Raw genomic sequence first — 20,792 nt, forward strand, 5'->3', positions numbered from 1 at the left:
CTGAGAACTAAAAAGCTAAAACATTTTTTTAATGCATGAGTTTGTTTGTTTAAGTCACTGACATTTTCCTAACACTGGAAGTCATTACAAACCTCTAAACCCCAATCCACAACCCAACCCAACTGCCATTATATTAAATAACCACAGATCCCAAAATGCAAATTTACATTAGTGTTTCTTTTAGCTAATAAGCAGAATATGTACTTTCCTGCTACAACATCTTAAATAATTAATTAAAATTTACAAAGACAGTAACTAGGCTTTTATCCAACTTTAACGAAATTCTCAATTTTCTTTTAGAGAAGAGATTGTTCTCCTCTAATAAATACTGTGGGTAAAATACTGCCGCACACAAATGAGTTTTGTTGGGCAAACAGTTTTGAGTTTTGAATTTTCTACAGAGCCTGTACAGACCCCCGCTTGGTCCTGCTTAGGCCCCGCCCTCCGCCACACCTCCTTTCTCCCACAGCAAAGTGAGGACTTCTTGGGGCTCCTTCTCAGAAACACCCCACTGCCACATTTTAAATAGTCCTCATTTTAAACAAATTTAAAAATTAAGTTAAAATTAAGAAGTATTTGAGCTGGGCAATGGCAGGTAGCTTGCACCCATAATTCTGGTTATTCGGCAGGTTGAGATCTACAGGCTCACAATTTGAAGCCACCCAGGCAGAAATGTCCATGAGATTACACCTCCTCTTAACTAAAAAAAAAAAAAAAAAAAAAAGCAGGCCTAGAGGTGTGGCTGGAGTTGTAAAGTGTCAGCCTAGCAAGCTCAAGGCCATGAGATCAAATCCGAGGACCACCAACATACATACACATATAAGCTTTGTCCACCCCAAATCCATGACTCCCATCAAGTCACCCACTCCCCACGAGGAAGGTTCCTTAGGTTAAGGACTCCTTTCAGGAATCATTCAGTACTTCTTTGTCTCTCCATCCACTGGCTTCCCACCAAGACTCTCAAATGATACTATTATTGAAGGATGACAGGAAATAGGAATTAGCTACCAGCCTTAACTATGACCTTTTATGCACTCAGGATAGTGATCAATAATCAATACCCACCCCATCCCCTTTAAACACATACATACATACACACACACTTTCTTCTCTGGAAAGAGACCTTCCAAACCCTTCCATAAACAGCTTCTGAGACATCTCCCTACACCAGAAGCACATCACAGAACCTGGATGCAGGCTCTGGGAAGACGCTGGCCCATATCTATGGATGGGAGTTCTGTACCCCAGGATGCCAGGTCTCTTCGCAGTGGGTCAAGACCACTGTGTCAACCCTGCTATCCCACAGAGCACCACAGGCAACATTGAGACAAGGGTTATTACCCAGGTCCCAGGCCACAAAAGCCACTTACAGCCACTGCCCTCTTACTCCAACCAAGGATTTCTGCTTGAGTTGCATGGCTGTTTCAGAGCACAATGTATCAGACACACTGGAAAGCATAAAGATTTGCTGGAGGTTTCTAACCTGCTCCAACTTGCAGACAAGCCTGGCATTGAGGGGCTTCCTTACCATGGCTCAGGCATATTTCCACAGTAGAGCTCCCAGATGTCACTGCAGTTTTTCTGTTGTGCCCGAATTCCTAGGACCCCGAAAGAAGCACCAGAGGCCGAGGTCAAAGCGAAGAAGCAAGGGTTGTTTATTACGAGTTCGAACTTGGACCTCTGCGTAACCATAGCCGGCAATGCTAAGAGGCCCTGAACAAAGGTTTTACACAGATTTTATAGGGGAATTCCATAGTTACAATCACCTGATTGGTCATAAGGCAGAAAACAGGGTTGTCAACCAAGGGGACACCATCAACTGAGGATGTGGTGGTGTGCATAAGGCAAGGGAAGGTTTGGGTTCACCCCCAAGGACTGGCCATTCAGGCAGTGCTTGCCCATAGCCAGTATGCAAACCATGGGAGAAGCCAGCAACATGGGACAGAGGAGTTGTGGGACCCATTACCACACAAAAAAGATGAGTTCACAGCAAGGACAAGTAACCCCACAGGCATGGCAAAAGAAGCTGAAAGGTCTCAAGTGCGAATGGATTACTGTGGTGTTCAACTTTAAACAGACTAGAGTCACCTGTGGAATTCGTTCAATGGCGAATTCCTGACTCAGGAGACCCAATCAGTGGTCCCAGACAGATCTCAGGATTTTGGGTCTTCACATATCCCAGGGTCATATTCTAGAAGCCCCATGCTGAGCAGCATCTTCTCTCCTCACTCACCAGAATGCCAGGGTGGGGGTCTGTCTGTGCTGCCATGCCTTTTAACCTCCAGGGGAAACTTTCCTCCCATATCAGGGAGATGTGGAATCTTTCACATAGAAGTCCAAGGATTGACAGCAGAAAACAACCCCTCCATAGGATGAAGCCTAACTCCAGGCACCCTAATGACTTTCCTCAATGACAAGGTGGGGAAGAATGGAAAAGATGAACTTCATTGTAAAGAAGCATTACAAATATTACCTCATTCACATGGACACAGTCAACATTAGCAGTGACAAGTCATGCTGACATTTTCTACTACTGATGTGAAAAGAACGGAACTTTACCTTTGTGGTCACGATTTTCGTCTGGTCATGAGAAAATATCTGGTGACTTATTTAAGAGGTAGTCTACCAAACACCCCACCAATATCCCAAACTATCAAGGTCATCAAATTTTGATAATTGTCACAGACCAATTGAGTTTAGGATAAATGAAATATGAGGTCCTGGATAGGATCCTAGAACAGAAAAAAGAAAACGATGTAGCTATTACGGAAGTCCATTAAAGTACAGGCCTTAGTTAACAGTGATACATGCATGTCAGTCACAGTTACGGCCACTGTCCTCTGATATGTCAGATGACAAGGTTGTGGGGACTTTCTAAACTATCTTTGGAACTTTTTGACAAATATATTTACACACATCTATATATGTCATAAAAAACACACAAGCACAGAGCACACTACCATCAACTTTCAACTGAACTTTGGAAAGGTTAGTAAACCACGAAACTCAAGGAAAGGAGGGAGCCATGCGCGCTGATGCACACCTGTTAATACTAGCAGTTCAAGAGGTGGAGACAAGAGGATCAGGAGTCAAAAGAGGCCGACCAAGTTAGGCAGGAAATCCTGTGTCAATAAGGAAATATAAAACCAAAAGGCTGGGGACATGGCTTAAGTATTTAAGTACTAGAGTTTACTAGCATGTGACACCCTGGGTTTGAACTAACTCCAATATTGTGTACATACACACACACATAAAGGAGAGGCTAAAACTCAGTGGTAGGATACTCATTCTTGCTTAGCATAATCAAGGCCTTGAGTTTGATCCCTATCACTGTAGTCAGTCAATCAATTTCTCAATCAATAAGCAGGGAGGGATAAAGGAAAGCAGATAAAGATACCTAATGATTAGCTTCGTAATAGCAGCATGAGGTTACAGGCTGAAGCACATGCCTTATGTACACTTAAATATGTAAAATGATATACTGCATGAATTTCCAAATTTAAAAAAAAAAGTGTTCTCTTAAATGACACTGAACAAGGACTTATTTAACACATTACATTTTCACCTGAAGACCTAAGAACCAGGAATGTAAGTATTGTATCTACTTTGAAAATTACATCACAAAATTGTTATCTCAAATTAAACTTGTCTTATTCTCAAATTAAGCTCACAAGAAACACAAAGTACTAATTATAGTGTACCATTAATTATAGCATTGCACAAACAATATTTTACACTAATCCACATCATCAAAAGCTAAAAGAAATGCAGGCTGATTCATCATGAGGAACCACTAACGACGACTCTATTTGTTTTGAAAGCCAGCATTAATTTATTTTCAGATGATAAATGGAGCTTAAAAGTTAACACTGACACCTATCCACCTTTAGAAAATAATTGCATAATGCCTTACTGTCAAAATAGCTTATGTTCAAAGTGTGGTGGAGCACAATCAGCAATCTGAAGTATTGCATCCAAAATATACACAAGAGGTTCTGGGTTCAACCCCAACACACAGACACAGGCAGACAGGCAGACACCTGAGGTTACAGAATGAGGTTACAGGCTGAAGCACATGCCTTATGTTCACTTAAATATGTAAAATGATATGCTGTATGAATATCAAAAAAACTTGTTTTCTTAAATGATACTAAACAAGGAACTTAACACATTACATTTTCACAGAAGATCTAAGAACCAGGAATCCAAGAATTGTATCTACCTTTGAAATTACATCATGAAATTGCTATCTCAAATTAAACTTGACTTATTCTCAAATTGAATTCACAAGAAATAATATGAAGTACTGCATCCAGAATACACACAAAAGGTTCTGAGTTCAACCACACCCACCACCCCCCCACACACACACAAAACACAATCTATAAGTGAGCGATGGCTTAAATTTCAGAAGAAACTTACTCCACATTAGACCATAAGAAGGATACAAAGTAAACCTGTGAAATGTCTGCACAGGATTGATCTGCTGTATTCATCACTAATCCAGGAGTAGTAATTTGGTTAACTAAATCTTCTCTTGGTTAAAATGGCATTAGTATATTCAAGCCAGTGTCAATATGAACTCTGCAAATAATCCTTTGCTACCTGATGCCATCATTTCACTAAAAACATCAATAAAGTAGTCTTATCAATTTTTGAAGCGTTTAAAGCAAATGGCCAATATACAAGTTTACATTAACTAGGAGGTAGTCTCCCAGGATCCAGTGTTCATCATACATAAACCTAAGGTCTCCCTGCCTCATCCAGTCTCTGGAACAGTAGTAGTGATGAGAAAATGATGGCGTGTGCATGTGCCTCCAGTACAGCAACTGCCAAGGTGATAACTCCAGCCTCCCAGAGGTAATTTTACATCAGTTCCTGAGAACTTATAGAAAACACAATCATTTCCTTAAAAGACTTGAAATAAATTCTGGTCTTCAGTGGGAGACTTCTCTGGTGCCTCCTCCCACACACAGAAGTAAGGAACTGTCATTTATGTGCTCATTAATTAAGATTAGAGTTGACTGTACACTTGTAAGAGTCTCCACAGTATTGGTTTATAGGTTTTTTGAGGACTTGAAGGTTTGGGCTGGTTCCCATAGCCCTTGGCACATAACAGGGATCAACTAGAATTAATTAATATAGGGCCTGGAGTGTGGCATAATGGTACAATGGTTGCATGGCATGCATGAAGCCCTGAGCTCAATTCCTTGGTACACAGAAAAGCTGGAACTGGTACTGTGGCTCAAGTGGTAGAGTGCTAGGCTTAAGAAAGCTCAAGGATAGTATCCAGACGCCAAGTTCAAGCCCCATGACTGGCAAAAAATAAAAAAATAAAAGAATTAATCAATGCAGTTGAACATATCCTGAAAGCAGTCCAATAGCGCATTCTATAGGTGGAATCATGATAGATAGATAGATAGATAAACAGACAGACAGACAGACAGATATAGATAGATAGATATCTGTATATAAATAGTGCATATATGCACAATTAGCATATATTATACAAATGGGCTTCGTTGTGTTTCCATAGACACATCAATGTACTTTGATCAAACCTACCCACTCTATTACTGTTTCTTATTCCTTTCCCCATTTTAAACTATTTTATCAAATTCCACTAGACTACTTTCATATATGTGTATGAAGTACCTGTTTATTGTCTTTCACTCATAAACAAAACTTGTTATCACATTCCTTCTTTCATTTTTCAGTACTAGATCCCATATGTGAGAGAGAACATGTGGTATTTGTCTTCCTGGATTGGGCTGATTTTGCTTGATGATCTCTGATTCCATCCATTTTCCTACAAATGACATCATCTCAATTCTTAATGGCTGAATAACATGTTATTACATATATATGTATCACAAATAATGCCATTTTGTCTATACACTCATCTTCTTCCAACCTCAAATACAGTCAGAAAAAAAGTACCAGCAACATACATTTAAAAGTCATTCACTCTGCCCTAATTTTAAGGAGAAAGAAAGGGGGGGAAAGGCCTCTCAGAAAGCATTAGCAGCAAAAGCAAAAATTTTGTAAAAGACAATGATGGGTGTCAAGCAGATAAAATGAATTAGGTAACTTAGCCAAATCAGTACAAGAGGAAAAGGAGCCTCTGCATCTCTATTTATATGAATCAATATTTCTGAAGTTCAAATTTAAAAGAGCTATTCATCAAGTACAGCATGATACAATTTAATCCAGTTCCTATCACAATGGAATGTCAAGAAGAAACGGCCTAAAGATACTTTTTATTGGAGGGAGGATAAGTCACAATAGAGCTGAGTCTGCAGCATTAGATTTGGGGTATTCCTTAACCTGCATGCATCTAAGCCCAGATCCTTGGAAAGGCTTCCCCAAAGTCTCAGAATTGGGATGCCTATGGTCTGCAATAGTGGCCTGTAATTTTCTCACCTACAACGCTGATTCAGAACAATCCCTCTTTACACAGGCAGGAGGAACCCATAATAGAAAGCCCAGTATTAGAAAGGAATATACTTGCTGATATTTTGTAGCAATAACTTCAGAATGTTTCTTTCTGCCCAAAGAATTACTATTAATTTTTTAGTAAGCTTTCTTTGTCCACAAGAGATTAAATAAAAGATGGATTAGATTTCTAAGGACCTCAGGAAGTTGGCCAATTTCCAAAGTGCTGATTCTGTGTTTACCCTGGTAACAGAACAGGAAGAGAGGTGATAAGAAACAACAAAGTCAAAAGAAAGAGTACAAGAACAGGAAATAGTATGTACAAAACAGATCCAATCAAGTCAAAGAACTGTCCAGGTGGCAAGTTTCTTGATTTTCTAGGCTTTTATTACTTGACCAGGTAAGAGTGCATTTATAAAGAAAAAGAAAAAATTCAGACAGCAACATCATATCCCAGGCTAGCTAATAGGCAGCTTTGTAGACGCTGGAAGTCAGCAACTAACAGCAAAATTAGAACTCTCCCTTTCCTTTTCCTCCACAGGGTCTAATTTGTGGTATTTTTGTTCTCTCCCCTGAAGAGTTTTAAAACCATACCAAAAAGAAGCTAAATATTCAAAAGCTAACACATGACCAACTCAAAAATGATCGGACTGAATTCAGAACCCTGTGAACTTCATTAATAACAAAACAACATTTTCAAGAGATAATCACTAATGTAAGTTTCTGAACTAAATTCATTTTGCAGGGAGGGATAAGGAGGTGGGGTAGGCTGCTGTACCGAGCTTTTGTACTCTACCATGTGAGCCACAGTTCCACTTTCTGCTCTTTGATAGCTCACCAGAGCTAAGAGTCTCATGTGCTTCTCTGCCTAGGCCAGCTCTGAACTATGATCCTCAGATCTCCACCTCCTAAGCAAGCAGGATTACAAGCGTAAGCCACCAGCATCAGGCTACAGAGACTGATAAAGTCTCTCTAATACTCTGAATCACGGGTTTTCCAAAGGTTCTAATCACATCCCACCCAGCTCTCCAGACATTTCCCAGAAAAATCATCTTGTCCTACATGTATGATTAAAACATGCTAAGTCAGATTCTTTAAAAATAAAAATAAAGCAGTTTGTACCATGCTTTAATACACTGACATTACAAAGAAAACTCGGTTACTAGTCAATTACATATTTAACTGCACAGATGTACAAATGATGTTTTAGGTCTCTACAGATGCATTGCTTTTAAAACAGAAGAATGAAATTCGCCTCCAAAAGGCAATGGTGTAAAAGAGTACATATGTCACCGACTTAAGACATCTAACAGAGTGGAGAGGCTTCACTTACCTCTAGATTGCTTAAATACTGGCATTTTGAACCAGCTAACTCATCGCTGTGGGGGCTGCCTTTTTTTTTACAGGATGTTCGGTACATGCTGGTCCTATACTCTCTGAATGCCTCCCAGCAGCATCCCTGGGCACAATTTAAAATGCCTTCAGACAGCTCCAAATGTTCCCATAGGAAAAAGTGCCCCAGTGGGAGAACCAATACGTTCACTTACACAAATGGAAGGAGTTCATGTCTTGGTCAAGTATTTCAAAACATTGACCTTGAAAAAAGTACTGTGGACTGGCAGAAGAGATTTGTCTATATTTTCTAATCCAAATCTAACAGCCAACCCAATCCACTAATAGGAATCTACATGTATTCACATACAGTGTGTTGAAACTGCATTTTCCGGAGGATTGGTTTTTTGGTTTTGTTTGTTTTTCCAGTACTGGGGCTTAACCTCAGGACCATGGGCACTTGTTTGCTCTACCAATCAACCACACCTCTTGCCTGAAAATGTTTTCTTTCTCAGTGTTGAAAATGCGTTTTCTTAGAACTGGAACCCTGACCTACCATAGGCAATCATGAAGACACATGCTTGGACAGAACATGAATTCAGATTCTCTGCCCATGGTGGCTGAGCACCTGAAGTACACGGCAGAATCCAGCTTAAGAAGTAACACCACCACACTCAATCTATACATGAGCTTTAGTTCCTGCCAGAAGAGCTCCTAAATCAAAGTGACCAGACAGAGTCACCTTTATTTTTTAACACAACAATGTCCTTTTCTTCATAGCTGCCACTGGGTCTTGTCTCATGCACCCTTACACATCAAGGCTTCTAACTCCAAGCTATGTAGGTTCTAAGAAAACAGTAACTGAAACAAGGAAAGGGAAAACCACAAGTGTCATTCAACAGACCAGATGGCAAGCATACCAACTTCAAGATAAATGGCCAATTGCTAAGATATCACAGAGACATATATAACTGTGAAAATATAAGGGAAAAAGCCAAAAAGCATGGAAACAATGGGAATGAATGAGTCTAATTTCCTTTAACCTCTGGCTAAATTTTGCTAAATCCTAGCTACTTCTCAGAAGGCTGAGATCTGAGGACTCAGGTTTGAGGCTGCCAGGGTGAACAATTCCTCCATACTCCTGTCTCCAAATAACTAGCCAAAAAAAAAAAAAAAACAGAAGGGTGTTGGGGCTGAGAGTTTGGCCTAGTGGTAGAGTGCCTGCCTAGCATGCACGAAGACCCAGGTTCAATTCCTCAGTACCACATACATAGAAAAAGCCAGAAATGGTGCGGTGGCTCAGGGTAGAACACTAGCCTTGAGGAAAGCCCAAGGACAGTGCTCAGGCCCTGAGCTCAAGCCCAGGACTGGCAAGAAAAGAAAAAAAGAAAAAAAAAGGGGGTGTTGCTCAAATGGTAGAGCTCTACAGGAGGAAAACAGAAGCAAAAAAGCCTGGATTTCAAGTTGCACAAGTAGCACCAAAAGGGGAGGGGGAACTAACTTCCTGAATCCCTCGTTTCATAGTTTCTGAGGGAAAAATAATAATAAAGATTCAAGGAGCTAATAATTTTATATCAATGTCCCCAAACTGGCTTCCCTCACTTACAACATAAGAAAGAGCAATTTGCACCACTTTTGACCACCCCCGCCTCACACTGTCTTGAAAAAGGAATGCAGGCTTTTAAAAATGATTGTCCTTCAAAATGAACACAGCTGTCGAGGAGAGAAACAACAAATGCTCTTGTCTTTCATAGTCAGGCTCTAAAGTGACATAATTAAAATACTTGTTGGCTGGCAGACATCCTTAAATATACAACCAAAATTCGTATTTTATTAAACTGAAGCATGTCCTTAGGGAAAATCAATGAAGATACCAGTGGACTTTGTCCTGTCAGATGGCCAGCACACCTTTCTAGGCATTTCATTGTGGCCCTACTGTCTGCTAACTTATTTCTCACTGGCTAGCTGCACCCATCCTGGCTTCAGGTAGTCATCTCTCAATGCACTACAGACTCCTGGCTATGTCTTAGGCCCACGTGCTCAGGAAGAAGTTGACCAACCAACCCCCTGATGGCCCTAACAGCCTTTGAAACATGGAAGGGTAGATTTAGATGGCCTGGCATATACAAAACTAATCGGGATGGCAGTTCCCATAAAGACCTGAAAGCAGCTGCTTAAAAGACTCAATAGATTGAGACATGACGAGAAGTAGACCCAAAGCCAATGCCATCTTGGTGTCATAGGACACCAAGGAAAAGGATGGATTTCTATCAGCTTTCACACTGGCAACCAAGACCCTATTCACCTACACAGAGATAACAGAAACTCATCAAAAAAAAAAAAAATCACGGTTAGAAAGAGGTCTTTCAGCCCTTCAGAGGTGAGGCAACAATCAAAAGTAACAGAAGACACTGGCTCCGGCTTCCTCAGCCCCCACTGGACTACCTACCACATAGCCCTCTATGACACACGCCCATGACATGGTACCCACAGGACAAGCCAGCACCATACAGGATGAGCACTTCTAATCTAGGAGTGGGAAATCTGAACTACTTCAAAATCCAGCACTTCCTGAGCACCAACATGATGCCACTAACGGAAAATTCCACCTTAGCCTCATATAACAGGACGCAGTCAAAGCAGACACACACTAAAAATGTTCTAAATAACCTTTAAGCTAGGTGCATAACGTGTATGAGAATCATAAATAAATCTCCTGATTAGATTTGGCTCCCATCCTCAAGTTATCTCACTATGTATCTTCAAATATTCCAGACTCCAGAAAAGAATCCCGTACCTGAAACATTTCTAGTCCCAAGCATTTTAGAAGGGATACTCCATCTGTACCAAGACAAAAATGCCTCCCCAACTCCCCAGTGCTCGTGCAAGTTCCTCCAGTGGAACTTTTCAAAGTACAATGTCCATACCAACACATCCTATCACCTGAGAATTGATTAAAACAGCAAATTTCCTGGTCCCACCACAAACCTCAGCATCAGTAATCCAGTGGAACTCTTCCTCTAGGGAGCTGATGCTCACATAAGTATTGGTCAGTTCAGCTTAAACAGCAGGACAGAGTGGCCAGAGGAGAGAAGCCACATCAACACAACTCTTCACAGCTACTTGCCCATGGCCACCTGAGCAGTTATTATGCATTTCATTCATCCAAAGTCCAGGGCCTCCTCCATAGCATCGCTGATTAGAAGTCCCCAGCATGAATCTTTATATCCAAGTTCCACTCCCTAACCACGAATCCCTATCAGTGTTTCTCAAATCCTATGTAATCATAAAAGTTTATGGCTCTATTTTTTTCTTTTCCCAGTCCTGGGGCTTGAACACTGTCCTCTACTACTTGAGCCACAGTCCCACGTCTGACTTTTTCTAGTATGTGGTACTGAGGAATCAAACCTGGGTCTTTGTGCATGCCAGGCAAGCACTCTACCACGAGGCCAAACTCCTGATCCCGCTAGCTCTGTTTGAGTGTTCAGATAGACATGTATTAAGACGATGATGGCCTGATGAGGGTGAATGAGAATTCCATGAGGCCAAAGGCTACCTACAATCCTTTCCTAATCTTTCCATAAGGATAGAAACAAAGTTCCTGACTGAGCTCTGATGAGGATGCAATGAGTTACTACAAGCAAAACACTAATTACAATGTCTGCTATGTGGTGTGTCCATGTCTATGTGTGAGGAAGAAGTTAATGATAAGTTTTTATTTTTAAAGATGTGATTTTAGCTACCATACTTATGGACTAAGCACTTAACTTGTATCAGAAATAGAGTGAAGACTGATTCCTCCAAAAGATATTTTGCACTAGCAATTTAACCTCTAGAATTAAGACACACCTAAATACACAAGATATGTCTATTATATGCATTCACTTTCAACCAAATATGATTTTAGTATTCTACAAAATGTCACATTATTCTTGAAAACTCCATAGGTTATACCTTTTCCAATAAAGCACGATGATAATGACCACTATTGTTATTCTAAGTTACTTTCCACTATGTCTTTTTAGCTATCTTAACTTTGAACATGTGTAACAAATAAGACATAAATCATGAAGACTAGAGGCCCCCACTCTCCAAGCTAGTAGCTCCAGTCACATGTGCCAAGAGACCAGTCAAGACAGAACCAAGTGAAGCCATAACAATATAACACATACTAGATTTCGAAGACTTCACAAAGAATGCTCATTTTCCTATTATGTTTTAGATTAATGATATGTAGAAATGAAAATATTTTAGACATAGAGCTATCAAGAGAGTGAAACTCAGTACCTCAAACCTATAATCCTAGCTCCTTGGCAGGAAAAGACAGAGGGTTCATGGTTCAAGGCCAGCCAGGACCAAAAGAAGTACTCAAGCAAGACTCCATCTCAGTCAGTGGCTGGGTGTGGTGGAGTGACACAGTGGATCCAGCTGCAAGCTCTGTGGGCATGTTTCTGATATCCTTGTTGACAATGACACAGGAAGCATGGGAGTGTCTACTGGACTGCCCATTCTACAGCTCCAGCTAGATCTGTCCTTCCTGCCCTTCCTTCCTTGATTCCCTTTTTCCTTACTTGTTTTCCTCTTTCCATCCCTCTATTCACATGAGTTGTCACTAGGCTTGTCATCTCTATTGACAAGGAAAGCACAAGTAAAAGGGCTGAATCTAGGCCAGCCTGAGAAAACATGAGACCCTACCTCAAAAATAACCAACCTAAAATAGGGCTGTAGGGAGGGCTCAACTGGTAGAACACTTAGCAAGCTCAAGGTCTTTGGTATAATCCCAGTACTGCTAAAAAGCTGTGGCTCAAGCAGTAGAGAGATATCCTTAAGCCCAAAAAAAAAAAAAAAAAAAAAAGCTTAGATACAATACCCAGGCCATGAGTTCAAGTCCCAGAACTGGTGCACACACGCACAGGACCAGTGACAATTCATGTCACAGGGGTGGCAATCCAGGTAAGACAAGATCTCCACCCAGGAGAGCTTTATCCAGGGCTGGGAAATGCCGCCTTCCTTCCTACACAAAACCCAACATATCTCAGCTGTTTTTCTAGCATTTTATCATAGTTCCCATAAAGAAAAATGAACCAGATCAGTGTGCCCAGCTGAATCCACACATGTGGAGAGGGAGGAAAAAAGCACCTGTAAATGGAACAAGTCAAGATTCTCTCTAATCATTCTGCTTAAAACCTGACTGGCCTTTGGGAGGCCAGCACCAGGCCTATTACAGGGATCTCAGACTACCACTTAATGAACTGACAGTCCCTGTGTGCCTCTGACTGTTCTGAAACCATCCCTGGCAGGTGGCCCTGTATAAAACAGACTCCAGATCTGGGATAGTGGGAGGAATGGCACATTCTATGGTCGGCCCTGTTGGAGAACAGTCAGACTTAAAGGCACAACCACCATATGCCCCTCCCCCCACTAATATCTGTTAAAGCTTTATCCACCCCAGGTCATAACATAACGACCTGTTGGTAGAAGATTGGTTCCAGGCTCCCTGAAGTCTGCACATGCTCAATGCCCTTACATAAAATGACATCACATTTGCATATTGCCTACACACAGCACATCCTCCTGGTCACTCCAAATCATTTCAAAGTCTCTTATATATAAAACAATGTTATTGTAATTGTTCAAGAAAAACCACGTCACCCTCATCTCTCAAAAAGCCCTGTACCTATTCAGTGAAGAAACCAATTTTTTTCCAAATATTTTATCTGTGATTGAATATCCTGGGGTGTACAGCCCAGAGTGGATATTTGGAGACAGGAGATTTAATAAGAAAATAAGGTAATGAGAATGGAGTCCTGATCCAATGGGACAGAAGTCCTTCTGGGAAGAAGAGGAGACACCAGAGACATTTCTGTGTAGGCAGAGAAGGTCATGTAAGGGCAGGGATAAAGGTGAGCCAGGAGGAGAGGTCTCACAGAAACCAACCCAGCCAGCATGCTGATCTTGGACTTTCAGCCATAGAACCACGGGAAGGCATATTCTGTTGCTTCCATTCCTAGTCTGTGGGATTCTTTCCCAGAAGCCCAAGCAGACTAATGTACACACAGGCAGGAATAAATACTCCAGAGTAGGAGGTGGCTTTCCAGACCAACTGTGGTCCCTATCAAGAACACAAAGACCCAGTCACTGCTCCTATCTTCCCTCATCATGTAGCTCTTCTTCCAAGAGTCAGCTCCCATATAGGACACACTCCCATCAAGATCTGCACATACCTGCAATATGGCATGGCACACTCTCAAGGCCCAGGACACTCTGCTCCAACTGGGCCTGCAATGAAAACAGCTTCCCCAGTGAATGTGGTGTCTTGTCTACTGCCTGTTTAGTTAGCTCTCAGCCTCAGTCTCCTTACATAGAAGTATGGATGAGTGCCAATTCTGCCATGCTATTCAGAACACTAACTCAGCACATGTGAGAATGCTATAAACTATAAATTACCATACAACCGTCAGTATATATTACCCTTTACTCATTATTTCATCTTAGGCCTTCATTAACAATTAGCTGGATAGTAAAAGCATCTACACTTCTAAAACTATCTTTAAGACAGACACTGGTGGCTTATACCTATAATCCTAGCTATTCAAGAGGCTGAGATCTGGGAAGTGCAGTTTGAAAATGAAATTCTATGAGAATCTTATCCTCAATTAACCAACACACACACACACACAAAAAAAACGTGGTGAAGCACCAGTCTTGAGTGAAAACATTAACAGATTGAGGCCCTGAATTCAAGCCCAGTGCAGGTACCAACAACAATAATCAAAAAAAGGAGGGGGGGGGGCTGGAGAAGTATTTCAGATTCTGAACTTGTCTCTGAAATTATGGAAATACTGAAATTCTGAAAATTTGGAAAATAAATGTTTTGCTTATATCTCAGCCCATTTCTTTCTCCATTTGAATCTGCTAATACTTTTAAGAGAAGACTCAAGTCTAAGTACACTTTGGACCCAAGCTAAATTTCCTTGCTTCTCTTTTACCTTACCCATTCAACCTCAATAACTTTTTTTTTTTTTTTTTTGTCAGTTGTGGCATGAACTCTGGGCCTGGGTGTTGTCTCTGAGCTCTTCAGCTCAAGGCTGCCGCCCTACATCTTGAGCCACAGTGCCACGTCCAATCTCAGTGATCTTATCTTATTTCAACCTGACATATCAGGTCAGGAATTCTCCACATGCAGTGCCAAAAGGCTTTCGACTTAGGGACATTTCAGATGTTCAGATTAGAAAGCCTAGACTTGTATTTCAATACCCAGTGGGCTTGAGGCTTCTTTCCTTAAAAATACTAATAGTAAAAAGTGGTGCGTCCCTGAAAAACTAACTTACAGCAGTATAATCAAAGCCTTCAACTTCTAGTTTGAAGTGCCAGTGAGATTCATCTACCGATGAGTCTCATCAACCTACCAGCTATGAAACTGGGTTTGGTTGGTTTGTTGAAGTTAAAATATACATGCTGTGTGTTGGGTGTATATGAAAGAAACAAATGCATTTTCTGGTTCTGTTTTGTAAGTTCAACTTGAGGATGATAAATTATTTCATAGGAGAGAACTTATCAAATATTTTGCCACACCAAATTATCCCACTATATGGACATCCGAGGGACCAGGCAATCCAAGAAGTGGCAGGAGTACAAGGATTCTGGAGTTACTGCCAACACCTCCATGAGAACCTAGCACCCCACAAGTACAGGCCCAGACCCAGTATTTCTGTAGTCAACAAGTATATGATGTATATAACGTGTGCAAAAGGTGTGTTGGGTGGTTTGGGGCCTAGTAGAGATGAAGACAAAATACAAGATTGTCACAAATACCAAGTTAAAGTCCAAGGTAAGTACTAACTCTGAAAAGAGTTTGGAAGATGTGGGAAGAAAGGGGCACTGGGAAGGATAAAAATTCGAGACCAAAGAGCAAACACAAAGGCTAGTCAGAATACTGTGACCCCAATCGTGACACTGATGTCAATCAAATAACTTTTTTTCATTTCCATGGCTGGCAGTCTAAAAGTCTTAAAGTAGGAAAGCATGGGCCATCCATGGCTGTGTGTTTATTATCAGTTGGACAGACAAAGGTACTTTGGGATTTGTTCAAAGTGAAATGTAGAAAAAAAAATTAATTCTTTAAATTACACTACCACAATGGCCTGAAAAAAATGGCAAATTATTTCTCACTGTAGCTATATACTTCTGGTTAAATGTTAAAAGGCTGCTTGACCTCCTTCTCAGCTGCCTTAATTCAGGCATTTTAGCTTCAAAAATGGTATCAATTTTTAGTTTAGGCACTTTGAAAACATGCTGTGAAGTATTTCCATCCCTCATTTTAGGAAGAAGAAACATTTTAGAAGTTACATTTGCAGTCCCTCTGGATAGGAAAACTAATTTCCTAAGCCTCTTGGGGGAGTTGTTGGGAGTTTCCAGTTCATTTGTGAGAAAAGTTAGCTTACTAGTTTTCCCAAACATCACTTACCACACTCTCCCCTGCAGTTCCAGCAATGAAATCCTCAGCTCTTCCATTATGAAGCCTCATTTTTTAATGTCAGAAAACTATTTGCATAAGCCTTGCCACATTGGGGGCACACTGCTAGCCATTCTGAGCAGTTAGAAGTATTTGTATCCTATCGAGCACCACATGCTGGTCTTGCCAGGACAAATTAAGCTAATGCAAGTGATCAAGTAAAGGACTTCAGGTTATTCTGAGCAGGATGGGAGCGAGTCTTAAGGCATCTTAAAGAGTTATCTAGTCTGTGTGTGGGTGTGTAGGCAAGGAAGATTTCCCCTGTGGTTTTTTTTTTTTTCTTTTGTTACTCCTGGGCTTAAAACTCAGGGCCTGAGCATTGTCCTTGGACTTTCTCAAAGCTAGAGCTCTACCACTTGGGCCTCAGCATCACTTCTGGCTTTTTTCCTATGTATGTGGTACCAAGGACTCCAACCTGGGTCTTCATGCATGCTTGGGTAAGCATTCTACCATTAGGCTAAACTCCTGGCCCCTCCCCTGTATTTAATATGGATGACACCGACTCTCCCTGACTGTTTATATAAGATCTACTATTTGTGCAAAAAGTCCTGTAACCACCAACATAAATGAGGTTGGGAATATGACACAGTCAGGAAGAAAGCAAAGCTCAAAGCCTAGAAACTGACTTCAGCTACTTGAAAAAAGGTCTTTCACAAGCTCCACCCATTTTCATAGGGTCATTGTCTCCACCACTGGGCAAAAGTTACGGAGAAGCCAATTCATTCTCAGACAGCAATTCACCATTCAGTTCCACCCTGTAGGCCACCATTCAGCCCGTGGTTGAGGAAGCTCAGCTTCCTCCTGCTGAAACTCTCAATTTCAGCCTCCGGGAGCCACCAGATCCCAAGGGCAGGCCTCTTTCTTCAACCAAAATCCAACTGACATCTACCTACTTGGAGGAAAGTGACATAAGGTAGAATTTTCCTTAGCGGTCACACTCTCACAAACTGAGTCAATACCAATTCTTAGGAAATCCCTGCTCCAAACGTCAAAAACCCATATTCCAGGTCCAGGACTGGAAGAAATGCATTTTCTACTCCCCCCCCCCCCGTGTTCATATCTGCTTTTTTATATTTTTATTGTGCTCAGAGTACACTTCAAACACCTGCTTGAAAACCCTGTTACTAATTCATTCATTTTATCTACAAACACTTTGTAGGTGAATCATGAGAGTACTCAAAAGCATAGTTTAAAGCCATTTGCTCACTTACAGCAGCCCGGGTTAATTTTTCCTTTCAGATACTTTTAAGGCTTAACACACACTGTTTGGTGACTGTACTGAAAAACCCTGGCGTGAAACACACCTCGAACTACTTTCATTTCTACACCAAATAAATCCCACCAGAGAAGCCTATAATGGGGAGGGAAATGGGGACAAAAACATGAGAAGGGGGTATCGATATGCGAGAAGTAACACACCTACTACCTGGTGAATGTAACTGTCACCCCTCTATACATTATGCCCGACAATAAATAAATAAATAGACTGATCAGGTGAAGGGCTTCCCTGGCAAGCCACGCCCACTGGCCTGTGGGGTTCCTTTTCTCTTTGGGTCAAAGTAAGCAGCAGCCTGGGCCCCTCCAGCCCACACGGGGGCCTACTCCCAGAACACCGACGCCAACCGGGCAGAAATCAGCCTTAACACCTACTGGGAAAATAAACAAAGCCAAATAAAGGGGAAACTGGCCACGCTCCAGGGCCCTTGGCCAAAGCCAGCTCTACTTAGGACCCGGCTTTGTCTCTGAAGCTATTTACAATACTAATTTAAATCAGGTGTCCATCAGCCAGGGACTCGTTCCACCGGGCGCAACCCTTCCAGGAGAAGCGTTATTGTCTACGCATCCAAGCGCTGTGCAAACGTTAAACCCCTCCAACACGATGCCACAATAACCGTGCTGGAGGGGAGTTCGCCGCCGTCAGTGCCTTGGAAGTCACACATCCAATTCTTCCAGATTTAACCGAGGCGGATAAATCGCCCCGAATACAGGCGACAGGGCAGAGCGACGGGGAGAAACTTTGGTTCAGGTGGCTGCAAGTCTTGGCAATCCGGGGCACGGCGCCGGGACTGAAGCCGGCACAAAAGCGCCCTGCGCCGAGGCAAGGACTTCTTTTATGCGATGTGACAGCAGCTTTGTGCGGAATCATAAATAGTTCTAACACACACACACACGCACACACACACACAGTAAGTTCTCTCGGCCAGCGCGGCCTCCCGCGCGTCCCGGCCCTGGGGCCCGCGGATCCTCCGCTCACCCTTCCGCAGCACACAAGCCCGGCGACCCGGGCACCGCACGGTCCCACGCCCGCCCCGAGCGTCCACTCCACCGCTGGCACGCAAGGCCAGACTTGCCTGCCCGTCCAGGGTCTCCGGCCCGGGGGGGGGGCCTGGTGACCCCCGCGCCCCGGCCCCCCGACTCTCCGCCCGCGCCCTTGGAGGGCGCCCCGCCCCCACGCGGGCCCGGGGGTGGGGATACGGGAGCGCGGACGGGAAGGCGTGCGGTGTGGAGGGGCCGGGCGGTCCGCAGGGGGGACGCTCAGGCCGCGGCGGGGCCGAGGGCGTGGGGGAGGGACGCGGAGGGGGTCTCACCGCCCCCCCCTCCCCCCCGCCAGCCCTCCTCTCCGCGAGCCATGGCTCGCGAGCCCCACCGCGCTCCCAACTCCACCGACCGGCCCCAAGTTTGCAGCCCCCACCCAGCGCCCGCCCGGCCGCTCTCACCTCGCCGCGGGCCGCCCGCCGAGGCCGGAGGGCAGCAGCGCGGGTCTCGGGGCGGCGGCCGCACCGCGCCCGGCCAGGCGCCGCTCTTTGTCTGCGCCGCTCCCTCCTCCCGCCGCCCGGCGGACGATGCGGGCCCCGGCGGACCCAGCCGGTCCGGGTGTCCAGAGCCTCCCGGCCGCCGAGCCGGATTCGCTTCCCGCCGCCCGCTCGGCCGCGCAGCTCGGGCCCCACGATCCCGGCGGCGGAGCGGCGGCGGTGACGACCCTCCCCCGGCGCGCAGCGCCCGCCCCCTCCGCGCTCTGCCTCCTCCTCCGCGCTCCTCCCCGGCCGCGCCTTGACGCCGCCCAGGGGCCGGCCCAGGCCGAGCGCGTGCGGGGCGGGGGCCGAGACCCACCTGGGGGCGCCCGGGCCCCGCCAAGCCCCTCACCCGGCTCCCAAAGGCGCGCGCACGCGGACGGGATTGGCGCCCGGCTCGGGGATGCAGCGCCTGGGGGGAGAGGGCGAAGGGGGATCCACGCCCGGCGGAGGACGGGTCCACACCTTGAACCACCCGGCGCCGAGTGGGGGCACGGGGAACGAAGACCCGAAGGAAGATGCTAGCCACAACTTCCAGCCCCTGAGGATGGCAGGGTGGTCTTGGCATCCTCTGTTTGGTTTGATTTTTCTTATCAAGGCGCCCTGACTGTTTGGCGCCCGGCCCCCTCCCGGAAGCATTCCCACGGCACTCGCAGCCAAGTAGGCCTGGTGTCCATCAGAAAAGTGACTTACATAAAAATGTCACTTCCTCTCTGTAATTGCCTGTGGGCATTTTTATTTATTTGCTTTGCTTCTATTTACTTTCCCAACCAGACACGTTTTCACTCCATCCTCCCTGACTCTGCCACTTTGTAGGGGGAGGAGGGGAAACCAGACCCCCAGCCGGTGGGATGGGATTCTCAGCGGAACTCTCCTTGCACACCCGAGGGGGTGGAGGGAATCATGGTAGTCCGCCCTCCAGTTGTGCCGGCCCTGTTGGCAAACTCACAGGAGGCTAAAAACCAGGAGCAAACGCATGGATCCAGATGTTTCTTCTCCAAACACTTTCCCATATGGTTTCCCAAAGGAAATCCTAATGTTGAAATGATTCTGTTTCCTTGGTGAGCTAGCCAGCATCTATGATAGTGAAATGATTTCCTTAGTCTCCTGGCTTCTTCTTATTTAAAATAAAGGAGAACTCACCCACGGTGACCAGAAGGTACTATTTGAAGCATTCCTCCTTTGCCTTCTTCCCAAAACAAAGTACCTAAATGTGACTTAACTAGAAATGGTGTGACAGGCTCTCCACAGACAAAGTGTGTGGCAGCCAGCTTCCTCGACTGTGTCACCTTACACAGGTGCTTCTTAACCTTTCTAAAATTTATCAAGTGAGGTAATGTTTGCTTAGCACCTGTGTAAAGTACCTGGCATGCAGCCCTGGACGTGGAAGGTGGTACTGGCCTCTGGGAGGAATCAGGGAAAGGATCAAGAAATCTGACAACCCCTTCCTTTGTTCTGACCTTTGGAAAATAAGCTGCCTCTGGTCATTCCTTTGAGCAAATCTCATCATTACATCTAGCTGCACACTGATGAACACAAGATTCTAATCAGTAGAGGGACCCTATGTTAAAGTAATTTACTCAGAAAATAGACATAACAGCTTTGACGCAGTCTTTCACTTGTTTGCTTTTACTTTCATGGAATCATGGATCTTAGGCTCTTGTTTGTTTTCTGTTTCCTCATAAAGTTCTCCAATGACATTCTCTGTCTAAACTCAA

General features: G+C 44.0%; 1 protein-coding gene across 2 annotated transcripts in view; it reads right to left on the minus strand.

The window, feature by feature from the left end:
* Nck2 (NCK adaptor protein 2) overlaps nucleotides 1-19,250 on the minus strand; it is a 132,347-nt gene extending 113,097 nt beyond the window's left edge. The window contains exon 1 of one of the 2 annotated variants that reach the window (XM_090336288.1): nucleotides 19,000-19,250. The gene's annotated coding sequence lies outside the window, so the exon portion shown is untranslated. Of the gene's footprint in view, nucleotides 1-16,234; nucleotides 16,949-18,999 lie in introns of those variants that run through there. The other variant, XM_090336292.1, reaches the window with a different exon arrangement.
* Nucleotides 19,251-20,792: the final 1,542 nt, after the last annotated feature.

This window comes from Megascapheus bottae, chromosome 7 (assembly GCF_031878675.1).
Source record: "Megascapheus bottae isolate mThoBot1 chromosome 7, mThoBot2.hap1, whole genome shotgun sequence".
Lineage (NCBI taxonomy): Eukaryota > Metazoa > Chordata > Mammalia > Rodentia > Geomyidae > Megascapheus > Megascapheus bottae.